General features: G+C 38.0%; 1 pseudogene; it reads left to right on the top strand.

Moving 5' to 3' along the window:
* The first annotated feature begins 905 nt into the window (after positions 1 to 905).
* Positions 906 to 1,913, top strand: LOC117077790 (annotated as a pseudogene).
* Positions 1,914 to 14,167: the final 12,254 nt, after the last annotated feature.

The raw sequence follows: 14,167 nt of genomic DNA, 5'->3' as shown, positions 1-14,167 counted from the left end.
GGAAGTTCCTTGGTAAAGTTCTCCATGATAGGGGTGTTGAGATGCATCTAGTTTTCCCAATTTGAGAATATTTAGAGGCCATAGATATGTTTCTGAAGAGAGACCTCACACCACACAGAGAAATAAGTGAAAGTGCCATTGCTCAGCCTCCAACCCTACCCAGAGCAGCACTGGTTAGTCAGCACGAGCAGCACTGGTCAACAGCTCTGGAAAATCAGCCTTTCCTTCCTGACCCAAGCATAACATCATCATGCCTCACGGATTTCAGAGGGAACGAATATTCAAGGAGCACTGACAATTTAGAACAGGCACACACCAAACTGAAACAGCCACAAGGAAGGCAGAGAAGAATCACCAAAAGTAAGGCACTGCCCAGGACCTTTAGAGAATACGTCAGAGACTTAGAAAAGGACAGAGAGGCCGGCCACAGTGGCTCACGCTTGTAACCTCAACACTTTGGGAGGCCAAGGCGGGCGGATCACTTAAGGGCAGGAGTTTGAGACCAGCTTGGCCAACATGGTCAAACCCGTCTCTACTAAAAAAAAAAAAAAAGAAGAAGAAGAAGAAGAAAAATTAGCAGGGCGTGGTGGCAGACGCCTGCAATCCCAGCTACCCAAGAGACTGAGGCTGGAGAATCGCTTGATCCCGGAAGGCAGAGGATACAGTGAGCGGAGATTGCGCCATTGCACTCCAGCCTGGGAAACAAGAGAGAAACTGCGTCTCAAAAAAAATAATAAAATAAAATAAAGCCTTTGACGCCGGTTTCCGCTGCGGAGCGCTGCGGGTCCGTGTGTGCAGTGAGTGACGCTATTCCTGGCCCGAGCCTGGGTTTGACCGAGTCCGCGGTGCGAAGGACCTCAACACACAAGTGTCTGAATTTTGTCTCAACGCTGCTCCAGATTACTATGTCGGAACAGCTGGATTTACCTGTGAGACAGGCGGGTGTTACCTATTTGAAAAATATGATAACACAGTATTGGCCTGATCGAGAAATAGCACTAGGGTATGTACCCCCTTACACTATTCCAGAAGAAGATCGCCATTGTGTTTGAGAAAATATTGTAGAAGCCATTATCCATTCTCCTGAGCTCATCAGGGTACAGCTTACTACATGCATTCATCACATCATCAAACACTATTATCCAAGCTGCTGGACTGCCATTTTGGACAAAATTGGCTTTTATCTTCAGTCCTATAACAGTGCTTGTAGGCTAGGAATTCTTCTTTGCCTTTATCAGCTTGTGAAAAATTATGAGTATAAAAAACCAGAGGAGTGGAGTCCATTGGTGTCAGCAATGCAGCATTTTCTACCAGTTCTAAAGGATCATTTATATAGCTTCTTTCTGACCAGCCTGATCAGTCTGTTCTCAACCAGAAACAAATATTCGAGATCTTCTATGCTCTTGTTCAGTATATTTAATGGATTTCAAAGAGTACATGCCTGATATGCAGAACATGGGAATGACAGTGATGATGATGATGAAGCTGAAGATGATGATGAAACCGAGGAACTGGGGAGTGATGAAGATGATATTGATGAAGATGAGCAAGAATATTTGAAGATTCTGGCTAAGCAGGCAGGTGAAGATGGAGATGAAGATTGGGAGGAAGGTGATGCTGAAGAGACTGCTTTGGAAGGCTATTCCACAATCATTGATGATGAAGATAACCCTGTTGATGAGTATCAGATATTTAAAGTATCTTTCAAACTATTCAAAATTGTAATCCTGTTTGGTATCAGGCTCTGAGTCACACAGTCTTAATGAAGAACAAAGAAAACAGTTACAAGACATAGCAACTCTGGCCGATCAAAGAAATCCAAAATGATTGAGAAGCATGGAGGACACAAATTCAGTGCTCCAGTTGTGCCAAGTTCTTTGAATTTTGGAGATCCAGCACCACGGATGAATTGAGCTATCTCTTTATTTCCTGCTGTGTGATTGCAGTGAAGAGCTTGTGTTCCTCCTAGTAGTGGTTCCAGAACTGGTTCATGTTATCTATCCTAAACTAATGATCAACAGATGAAAAAAAAAAAAAAAAAAGCACAAACCAACCCAAGAGATGGGACCAGATCATGCAACCTGGCACTGGAAAAGAAACCAGTGGGATTTGGGGGATGGGGGATGGGGAGGTACCTTAGGGGGGTATTTTCTTTATTTTTTGAAGAAAGTAAGATCTTGACTCTGAAGCCTCAAAGTGACACTGTGGAAATGCGAAACAAGAGGGGATGTCATGAAGGCAGCTTTTATTTTTTGAGGAAAAAATAGGCATGGGCTACAGAAATATTTAAATGTCTCACTCGGCCGGGCGCGGTGGCTCAAGCCTGTAATCCCAGCACTTTGGGAGGCCGAGACGGGCGGATCACGAGGTCAGGAGATCGAGACCATCCTGGCTAACACGGTGAAACCCTGTCTCTACTAAAAAATACAAAAAACTAGCCGGGCGAGGTGGCGGGCGCCTGTAGTCCCAGCTACTCGGAGGCTGAGGCAGGAGAATGGCGTAAACCCGGGAGGCGGAGCTTGCAGTGAGCTGAGAACCTGCCACTGCACTCCAGCCCGGGCGACAGAGCGAGACTCCGTCTCAAAAAAAAAAAAGTCTCACTTACGGTATAAAGCTCAAGGTAGATGTAATGTTTACATCCATGGGTATTTGTCCAATTTCTGTCTCTTCCTCACCATTGGGTATCTATTCTTTATATGTAAATAAGATAAGGTAATCTGATAGCCTTATTCAATCTTCATTATTTTCATTCATCATTGTTCCTATGTAGATTATTGGACACTTATTGTAGGACTACATAACTGATTACACAAATCTGTAAGTGAATTAGCACTTCATATTAAAAACAGGTGCTAGCTTATATAAAATAGCACAATGTTTTCTGTCTATAAAAAGATGTAATGGGGTGGGGAGGCACGGGAAATTTCAAGTTATTAATTTAAAAATGAACTAGCAATTTTGTACCTGGTGACTTTGTGTGACATTCACCTCTGATAGTGACTTGAATTTGGTATGTAAAAAGGGGTTAGTGGTATTTCATTGCTGCTAAAAATGACGACTCCCTCTGTGTCCTATTTTTCTAAAGCTGTCAGTGTACAAGTGGGTATTTGAATACCAGACCTTACTATAAAAATAAGAAAGGTGGTATCTACAGCATGTAAATTGGATAAAGTTCTACTCTTAAAAAGTTGATCTAACAGTATGGCTAAACATCTGTATAAGCAGTCTATTAAAAGAACTTAATTCAGCTATTATGTCTTGATTTGATTGCAGTTTTTCCTAATTAAAACATTTTTTCCTCACTGGCCTGTTTTTAATCCCATACCTGGAAGAGTACAAAATGCACACTTAGAAAAAGCTGATATCAACCACTTACCTACTCCCCCTTCCCCATCTCTTCTACTCCTCTTTTTGACTGTGGTATCTGATCTTAACTAGATAGGCTGATGGCACATGGTTCCCTTCAAAAATCACTATCGATACCACTGCAAAAACAAGTCAGCAAAAAGACAGTAGAGAGGTTGGCTTGCTTCCCTCTCTTCCTAACTGCATGTTGAAAAATAAGCCTTTATGATCGTAAACATCTGTCAGATGAGTCATACACTGGGTTATTTTTTATATACATGTATACAGAAAATATTTCAAATTGAAAGCAACATCTTAATGGATTCAAAACTATTACAAGCTGTTGTCTAAAACAGATGAGAAAATTTATAACTGTAAAAACAAATGCACATATTAATATTTAAAATGCGTAATTAAGAAAACCCATTGGTGTTGTGTTTTTCTTGTATATCAATAATTAAGCCACTACTGTTGACATTCTTTGGTTTTCTATTTTAACACTGAAGAAGTGAAAGTATTTTCTATATTTATGAACTTGCTACTAAAATCTTGGCAAGAAAAGAAAAAAAATGGCTAAAATGTGTGGGTGAAAACTGTTAATCAAGTGTGCTTCTACTCCTCCCTCACCTCTTGACAGTTGGACCCCAACTGTATACCCTAGGTTGCTTAAGGGGATTTCACTATTATATAAAGTCAATAAAAACGAAGTAGTTGTATATATGCAACATTGTATACAGAGAGGAGATAATAAATAGTATTAAAGAAACAGTCTCATCTTCCTTTACCTTTTGTTCGCTAATACCTAGTCTTCTTTTTAAATGTTCAGACTTCACTGCTTTTTGAATTCATAATTCCAATTATCACATTTTGTTAATGGAAAATCATATCTATAAAGGTTTTAGTTAATCCCATGCACAGTATGAAAAAAGAAAAAAGAAAAAGAAAAGGGAGAGAGCTCTGTGTTAATGAAGGTGCTGGGTAAGAGTGGGTAGTGACTCTCAGGAGAACAGGGAGAAAAATGGGCCTGCTAAGGAAGAAACTACCATCAGAGTGAACAGGCAACCTACAGAATGGGAGAAAATTTTTGCAATCTACTCATCTGACAAAGGGCTAATATCCAGAACTACAAAGAACTCAATCAAATTTACAAGAAAAAACAAACAATCCCATCAAAAAGTGGGCAAAGGATATGAACAGAACTTCTCAAAAGAAGACATGCATACAGCCAACAGACACATGAAAAAATGCTCATCATCACTGGCCATCAGAGAAATGCAAATCAAAATCACAACGAGATACCATCTCACACCAGTTAGAATGGCAATCATTATAAAATCAGGAAACAACAGGTGCTGGAGAGGATGTGGAGAAATAGGAACACTTTTACACTGTTCGTGGGACTGTAAACTGGTTCAACCACTGTGGAAAACAGTGTAGCGATTCCTCAAGGATCTAGAACTAGAAATACCATTTGACCCAGCCATCCCATTACTGGGGATATACCCAAAGGATTATAAGTCATGCTGCTATAAAGACACATGCACACATATGTTTATTGCGGCACTATTCACAATAGCAAAGACTTGGAATCAACCCATATGTCCATCAGTGACAGACTGGATTAAGAAAATGTGGCACATATACACCATGGAATACTATGCAGCCATAAAAAAGGATGAGTTCGTGTCCTTGTAGGGACATGGATGCAGCTGGAAACCATCATTCTCAGCAAACTATCGCAAGAACAGAAAACCAAATACCGCATGTTCTCACTCGTAGGTGCGAATTGAACAATGAGATCACTTGGACACAGGAAGGGGAACATCACACACCAGGTCCTATTGTGGGGAGGGGGGAGGGAGGAGGGATAGCATTAGGAGATATACCTAATGTAAATGACGAGTTAATGGGTGCAGCACACCAACATGGTACATGTATACATATGTAACAAACCTGCATGTTGTGCACAGGTACCCTAGAACTTAAAGTATAATAAAAATAAATAAATAAATGAATAAATAAGAAAAATAATAATTAATTAATTAATTAATTAAAAGGAAGTTTAGTCAAACATAGAAAATCTTAAAGACACATGACACGGAGCTCTATGTTATCCTATAGCTGATAGTTAAAAGAGTTTTAACAGGGGTATGTTTTTACAAAGCAAGTACTACCAGCACTTTAGGGAATGAACAAGAGTGGTGGATGCCTCTTCTTTCACATAGTGAATAGCATAAACTACTGCATTTGTCATTGCTAAAAAGTTTCTCTTGGGAATATTTTGAATATTTTGTGGTGAGGTATCCATACCCTTTTCTGGGACACTAGGGTGTTATCTAATCCTCTCTCTTAGCAAAATACTCGTGCTGGTATTTTAAATTCATTAGATAAAAATAAACCTACTAAGGCTGGGCGCGGTGGCTCAAGCCTGTAATCCCAGCACTTTGGGAGGCCGAGACGGGCGGATCACGAGGTCAGGAGTTCGAGACCATCCTGGCTAACATGGTGAAACCCCATCTCTACTAAAAAATACAAAAAGCTAGCCAGGCAAGGTGGCTGGTGCCTGTAGTCCCAGCTACTCGGGAGGCTGAGGCAGGAGAATGGCGTAAACCTGGGAGGCGGAGCTTGCAGTGAGCTGAGATCCGGCCACTGCACTCCAGCCTGGGCGACAGAGTGAGACTCGTCTCAAAAAAATAAATAAATAAATAAATAAACCTACTAAATAGGAAACTTAAATTCAGGAGCCATGAAAATGTTATTCCCCTGACGCAAATAAATATTATCAACTATGACCATTAAACAAGGTAATCTTGGTGCAAAGCTGCAAGATAGTGTTACAGGTTTCTCATGTTAATTTTTTTTTTTTTTTTTTTTTTTTTGGGACAAAGTTTCGCTCTGGTTGTCCAGGGTGAAGTGCAATGGTGCGACCTTGGTTCACTGCAACTTCCGCCTCCCAGGTTCAAGTAATCCTCCTGCCTCAGCTTCCCAAGTAGCTGGGATTACAGGCACCTGCCATCATGCTTGGCTAATTTTTTGTATTTCTAGTAGAGATTGGGTTTCACCGTGTTGGCCAGGCTGGTCTCAAACTCCTGACCTCAGGTGAGCCACCCTCCTCAGACTCCCAAAGTGCTGGGATTACGGACGTGAGCCACTGCGCCCAGCCTCATGTTAAATTTTTTAATTCCTCATGAGCTGGTATTGTTAATACAAGCTGATAAAGTCTTTTAGTCAAGACTTTCAGCATTTAGATAAACTGAAATGGAAAAGTGCCTCTCATGCTGAGACCACTTTACTGTACCAATCTTAGCTTTGTCATTAGGTAATTCCAGTCCCCTTTTGTGAGCATGTATTAGGAACACTTACTTTATTACCATTCCGCTAGGGCTCAACTTGTGTGATGGCACCATGTGATATGAGTATGATCTCACAAATGGATTTGTTTTGAGATGGCAGAGGAATGTAACTCTACCAAAGCCTATGAGAACAGAGAATTGATTTCCCAATGGTGGAGAAACTGTTGTGTAACGGACAGTTGAGGATTGATTGTAGAGACTCTAAAGCAGGCTCTACCTGTCATGTGAAGGTGTAATTGGAAACTGACCACCAAAGAGAAACTTATTCACCCCATTTTGACTATGCTTATATAAATATTTGACATGAGCCTGTGTGAGGTTTGTGTGCAAGAGAAAATGTATATTGGAAAGTGGTAGCAATGCTGCAGGAGAAAATTTCAAATACATAACTTACTGAGAGTTGAAAGTTACTTCTTGAAAACACAAGAGCGATATGTGCTCTCTCTTTCAAGGAAATCGAATAATATGAGGTACATAGAATAACATTATGTGCAAGGAAAGCTAACAATTAGTTAAATATGTGTGTGCAGTTACTAAAGACGAACTTAATTGTCCAATTCTAACTGTAATTAAGACAGCTGAGAAGTGGCAAAAAACAGCAAGCTCACTTGGGATGTTTGTCAGTTCCGACAATTTAATGTCAGAGTTAAATTATTGAGAAGTAAAATGTTATCTAAATGAGGACAACCTGCTTACTGTGAGACTAGATTAAAAACCAGGAACTGGCTTCACAGCACCTGAAGATGGTGCATGAAACACAAAAAGAAAAGTAGAGTAGGGAGATCAACAGAGTTCAAGAGGCCTCCCATCAATCTTTTTATTCAAGTTGCCTGTATTGCATCACCGTGAATTCTAAGAAGGCAGGGTACAGGTGACATCCTGATATGAACTCAGGAAATGAAAGCAGGTGCCAATAAGGCTAAGTAGCATAGAACACCCTAAAGAATAAATGGGGAAGAAACAAAAAGGAGAACAGGGAGGGAATAATGACTCTGCAAATGGTTGAAACCACTAAGAACTACAGAAAGTTACCCTTGTCTTTTCGTACATGAAGTCCACCAATCATATCTGCAAATACCTAGTGCTGATGTCTGGATGGGGACATGGCAACACCTGAGGGCGTGTCTATTTGAATGGGCATGTGTGACATTTCAATGTGGATTATGACATTTGGGTCACCATCTGCACCACCTGCAGTAGAGTGAGAGACATCCAATTATGTGGTATTACTGGTAAGAATCTGACAGTGTGGGATTAGCATTTGTTCAGAGGCTACAAAAATACCCTACTCCTATGTTACATTGCTTTATTGCCCCCTCTTAGGTCTTTCCTTGAAAAAGACATGCACACAAGGACCTGAAATATCATTCACTGGGCCAGTTCCCATGACCCCTCAATGCAGGGGTCTCAGTTCAAGTTGAATTGAAGCACAGGTTTAGGCACAAGAATGAAGCAGGGTCTCTTTGCCTATTTTATTCTACAGAAATATTATCATCAGCTGACCCCTAGTAGGCAGGAATGACAGAGCCCAAAATCTCCAGTGAGAAGAAAGAGAGGCCAATGTGTCTATGCCCAGCTTTCACAGTCAGCACCAGCTTATCTCATCACTTTAGTATCATAAGAAACAGAAGAGCTTAAATGTGTCTTACATGTATGGGTGTCACTTAGCAATGCACAGTGGTACTTCTTACAGTGCTCCAGAATTTGACCTATCACATTGGTCTTCCTTCCTCTAAGGGAGTAGTGAGGAAGAAGCTTGAGAGAAGGAGCTTTTCTTGATCTGGAGATGAGTTGTAAGAGAAACCTGCCCCCATCCGAGTGACCTAAATCACTAACGGTTGGGTAGAAACTGATATGATCATAGAAAAAATTAGGTCATGTGTAAAAAAGGATTTTGCTGCTTAAATCTCAAGTGCATCAAGTCTAAAAACTATAAATACTGAGGATTTTCAAGTTTTAATAGCAGTGTAAATCAGCCACATTTTTTCATTGACAATATATAGCTACATTTACAAATATAATAGGAGGAAGGTAGTGACTTCACAAATTTATTATATATTCATTGCTTTATAAAAATCAAGCACTATAGGAAAATATAAAGGCAAAAGCAATACATTATAGCAAATTGAAACATCAAGAATTAACCAGTGTTAACACAGGATCAAAAACACATCAAAAGTAATGTTTCTACACTTCACTCTAAGTGGAATCCTAACAAATGTTCATATAGCCTATAGGAAGCAGAGAGAGACAGACAGAGAGAGAGAGAGAGAGAGACAAAAAACAGAGGGATGAACAGAAAACAAAATGGCATACTTAAGCCTTAAAATAGTGACAATTATTGTAAATATAAAGTGTAAATATACCAATTAAAAAGAGATTGGACCACCAGAAATGGTAGATGTTTAAGGTGATGGATCTGTGAATTACCCAAACATGTATACATATATACCCAACGTATACATGTTTCAATACATGTATACATTGTACAATGATAAAATCTGTAGTGTTACCATTACACAATGTATACATGTATTGAAACATCACAGTGTACCCCATAAACATGTATAATTATTATGTGTCAATATAAACAAAATTTTTTAATATTTGGTAAAAAAAAAAGAGACTGGCAGTATGAATTTTCAAAAAATCCAATGTATACTATATACAAGAAATTTACATCATAGTACTTCCCATACTATATTGAATAGAAGTGGAGAGAGTGGGAATCTTTACCTGGTACTGGATCTTAGAGGAAAAGCTTTTCATTTTTCCCCATTGATTATGATGTTAATTGTGGGTTTTTCATAAACGACCTTTATTTTGCTGAGAAACTTTCCTTTTACACTTAAACTCTTCAGCATTTTTATCAAGGAAGGATGTTGAACTTTATCAAATGCTTTTCTGTGTAAATTGAGATGATTTTTGTGTGCTTTTTATCTTTCATTCTGTTAATGTATCACATTGATTCATATGCATACTTTAAAACAGGTTTGCATGCCAAGGATAAATTCCACTTGGCCATTTTCTTAGTCTTTTTTGTTGCTTATAACAGAATATCCAAAAGAGGGTACTTTATTTTAAAAAGGAATTTATTCTTACAGTTATGGATGCTGAGAAGTCCAAGGCCAAGGGGCTACGTATGGTAAGAACGCTTTTGCTGCTGGGGACTGTGCAGAGTCCCGAGGCGGTTCAGGGCATCACATGGTGAGGTGGCAGAGCATGCTCGAGTTCTTTCTCTTCTTGTAAAGCCACCAGTTCCATTCCCATGATAACCCATTAGCCCATTAACTCATTAATCCATTATCTAAAATGGATTAATTCATTCATTGAAGGCAGAGACCTCATTACCTATTCACCTCTTAAAAGCTCTACTTCTCAATACTGTCACACTGGGGATTGAGTTTCAACATGAATTTTGGAGGAGATATTCAAATCATAGCAGTCATGATGTATAATCTTTTTGATGTGTAGTTGAACTTGGGTTTGCTAATATTTTATAGAAAATTTTTGTATAAATGTTTATCAGAGATATTGGTCTGAAGTTTTCTTCTTTTATGGTGTCTTTGTCTGGCTTAGGTATCATGGTGATGCTGGCCTCATAAAGTATGTTTGGAAATAGTCCCTCTAGCTCTAGTTTTTGGAAGAGTTGAAGAAGTATTTGTATTAATTCTTCTTTGAATGTTTTCCAGAATTCAGTGATAAAGTCATCTGTTCCCAGGCTTTTCTTTGTTGGGAGCTTTTAAATTATTACACTACTTCAATCTATTTGTTATTGTTCTGTTCTGACTTTCTGTTTCTTCCTGATTCAATGTTGGTAGGTTGTACTTTTTCAGGAATTTATCCATTTTCTCTAAATTATCCAGTCTGCTGGTGTATTGTTCATAATAGTCCCTTATGACCCCTTTCATATCTGATTTTATTGATTTTACTCTTCTGTCTTTTCTTCTTAGGCAGTCTAGCTTTTTCTTTTGAAAAAAAATCACTCAGTTTTATTGTTTTTTTCATATTGTTTTTCTATTCTCTATTTAATTTACTTCTGTTCTAATCATTATTACTTACTTCTGCTGAAAAAGAAATAAAAGGTATCCAAGTTGGAAAGAAGAAAAGTAAAATTATCTCCGTTTGCAAATGACATAATCCCATATAGAGAAAACCTCAAAGATTCCACACACAAAAAAACTGTTAGAACTAATAAATCAATTCAGGAAAGTTGCAGGATACAAACCAATCCCATTTATGGTAGCATTAAAAACATTTAAGAGTAAATTTAACCAAAGAGGTGAAAGACCTGCACATGGAAAACTATAAAACACTGAGGAGAGTAATTGAAGAAAATACAAATAAATGGAATGATAGTCCATTCTCATGAAATGGAAGAATTATTAGGTTGATGCAAAAGTAATTGTGGGTTTTGCCATTAATTTTGGTTCCAGTAAAAACCACAAATAGTTTTGCACTAACCTGATAATGTTGCTAAAATGCCCATACTACCTAAAGCAATATACAAATTCAATACACTTTCTATCAAAATTCCAATGGCATTCCTCCCAGCAATAGGAAAAATAATCCTAAAATTTGTATGGAATCACAAAGACACTGAATAGCCAAAGGAATTCCAAGGAAGAAAAATAAAGTTGGAGGGATCACACTTCCTTACTTAAAAATATATTACAAAGCTATAGTAATCAAAGCAGTATGGTACTGTCATAAACAAACACATAGAAAACAGTGGAACAAAATAGAGAGCCCAAAAATAAATCCACACATATATGGTCAACTAATTGTAGATAAGGGCACCAAGAGAACACAATGGGGGAAAAGACAGTCTCTTTAGCAAATGGTGCTGGGAAAACTGGGTTTCCACAAGGAAAAAAATGAAATTTGACTGTTATTGTACACCATACACAAAACTCAGCTCAAAATGGGTAAAAAGACCTAAATGACAAAGGCAGCAAAACACACATTGCACAAACGACAGGCACTTCAATAATTGGTGTTGGGAAAACTTGATATGTCTATGTATAAGAACAAAACTAGACCCCTATCTTTCACCATATACACAAACCAACTCAAAATGGATTAAATACTTAAATCTAAGACCTAAAACTACAAAACTACTAAAAGAAAACATTGGGGGAACATTTCAGACTATTGGTCTAGTCAAAGATTTTTTTAAGACCTCAAAAGCATAGGCAGCAAAAGTAAAAATAGACAGATAAGATTACATCAAGATAAAAACCTTTTGCACAACAAAGGAAACCATCGACAAAGTGAAGATACAACCTGAATAATGGAAAAAATATTTGGAAATCTTCATCTGACAAGGGATTAATAACCAGAATATATAGGTGATATGTTTGGCTGTGTCCCCACCAAATCTCAACTTGAATTGCATCTCCCAGAATTTCCACGTGTTATGGGAGGGACCCAGGAAGAGGTAATTGAATCATGGGAGCTGGTGCTATTCTCATGATAGTGAATAAGTCTCACGAGATCTGATGGATTTATCAAAGTTGCTTCTTCCTCATTTTCTCTTGCTGCCACCATGTAAGAAGTGCCTTTCACCTCCCCCATGATTCTGAGGCTTCCCCAGCCATGTGAAACTGTAAATCCAATTAATCCTCTTTTTGTTCCCAGTTTTGGCTATGTCTTTATCAGTAGCATGAAAACGAACTAAAACAATGGGTAACTCAAACAATTCATAGCAAAATAATAATAATAATAATAATCCAATTTTAAAATGGATAAAAGATCTGAATAGACATTTCTCAAAAGAAGACAAACGACCAATGGATATAGAAAAAATACCCAATCACTAGGAAAATGCAAATCAAAACACAATGAGATATCATCTCGCTCCAGCTAAAATGCCTATTATAAAAAAGACGAAAATAACAAATGCTGGTAAGAATGCAGAGGAAGGGGAATACTGGTATAGTGTTGCTGGGAAGGTAAATTTGTACAGCCACTATAGAAAACAGTTTGGAAGTTCCTCAAAAAACTAAAAATAGAACTTCCATATGACTCAGAAATTGTACTGCAGGGTATATATCCAAGAGAAAGGAAATAAGTATATTTAAGAGATATCTGCACTCCCGGTTTATCATGGTACAATTCACAATAACCAAGACATAGAATAAACTTCAGTGTCCATCAACAGATAAATGGATAAAGAAAATGTGGTACATGTATACAATGAAATATTATTTAGCCATAAAGAGGTATTAAATCCTATCATTTGCAGCAACATAGATGGAACTGGAGGTCATTACCTCAAGTGAAACAAGCCAGGAACAGAAAGACAAATGCTGCATGTTCTCATTTATTAAGAGTGAATACTGCATGTTCCCATTCCCATTTAATAGGAGCTTAAAAAGTGAATCTCGTGGAAGCAGAGAGTAAAACTGTAATTACCAGAGGCCAGAAAAGGTAGGGGGCAATGACGTGAAATTGTTTTAGGAGTACAAAAATACAGTTAGATAGAAGGAATATGTTACACTATTCAATAGTACAGTAGAGAAACTGTAGTTAACAATAATTTATTGTATAATTCAAAATAGCTAGAAGAATCGCAATGCTCCCAACATAAAGACAACATAGTGTTTGGTGACAGACAGATATCCCAATTACTCTGATTTAATTATTACACATTGTACACAGGTATCAAAATATCATATGTACCCCAAAATATGTACAACTATTATGTATCAATTAAAAGGAAATAAAAATAAAAAGACATAGTAGGATGGAAGTGAAGGATGGAAAGTGATGTATAATGCAAACATTAATAAAATGAAAGCAGGGGCCAGGCGCAATGGCTCACGCCTGTAATCCCAGCTCTTTGGGAGGCCGAGGCGAATGGATCACTTGAGATCAGGAGCTCAAGAGCAGTCTGGCCAACATGGAGAAACCCCGTTTCTACTAAAATTAAAAAAAAAAAATTAGCCTGGCATCATGGTAATCCCAGCTACTTGGGAGGCTGAGCCGGAGAATCGCTTGAACCCAAGAGGTAGAGGTTGCAATGAGCTGAGATCGTGCCACTGCACTCCAGCATGGATGACAGAATAAGACTCCGTCTCAAAACAAAAATGAAAGCAGGAGTACTGATATTAATATCAAATAAAGAAGAATTGAGAGCAAAGGAAATTACTGGAGACAGAGAGACACTACAGGATGATAAAAGGTCAATCACTGAGATTTACAACGATTTACAAGAAACCACAGTCTTAAATTTGTATGCATCAAACAAAAGAGCCTCGAAATATATGAAGGAAAAGCTGATAGAGAAGAAAGGAGAAACAGAAACATTTAAATTTATACTATGGGACTTCAACAGTGCACTCCCAGCAACTGATAAAGCTACTAAACAGTATATCCGCAAGGATATAAAAGAAATGAACAATGCAATCAACCAATATGATATAATTGATACATATATAGAAAGAGCACTCCAATTAACAACAGCA

The sequence above is a fragment of the Trachypithecus francoisi genome, unplaced genomic scaffold, assembly GCF_009764315.1.
Source record: "Trachypithecus francoisi isolate TF-2019V2 unplaced genomic scaffold, Tfra_2.0 Lachesis_group6, whole genome shotgun sequence".
NCBI lineage: Eukaryota > Metazoa > Chordata > Mammalia > Primates > Cercopithecidae > Trachypithecus > Trachypithecus francoisi.
Note: the sequence above shows the minus strand (reverse complement) of the source record. Positions and strands in the feature narration are given on the sequence as shown.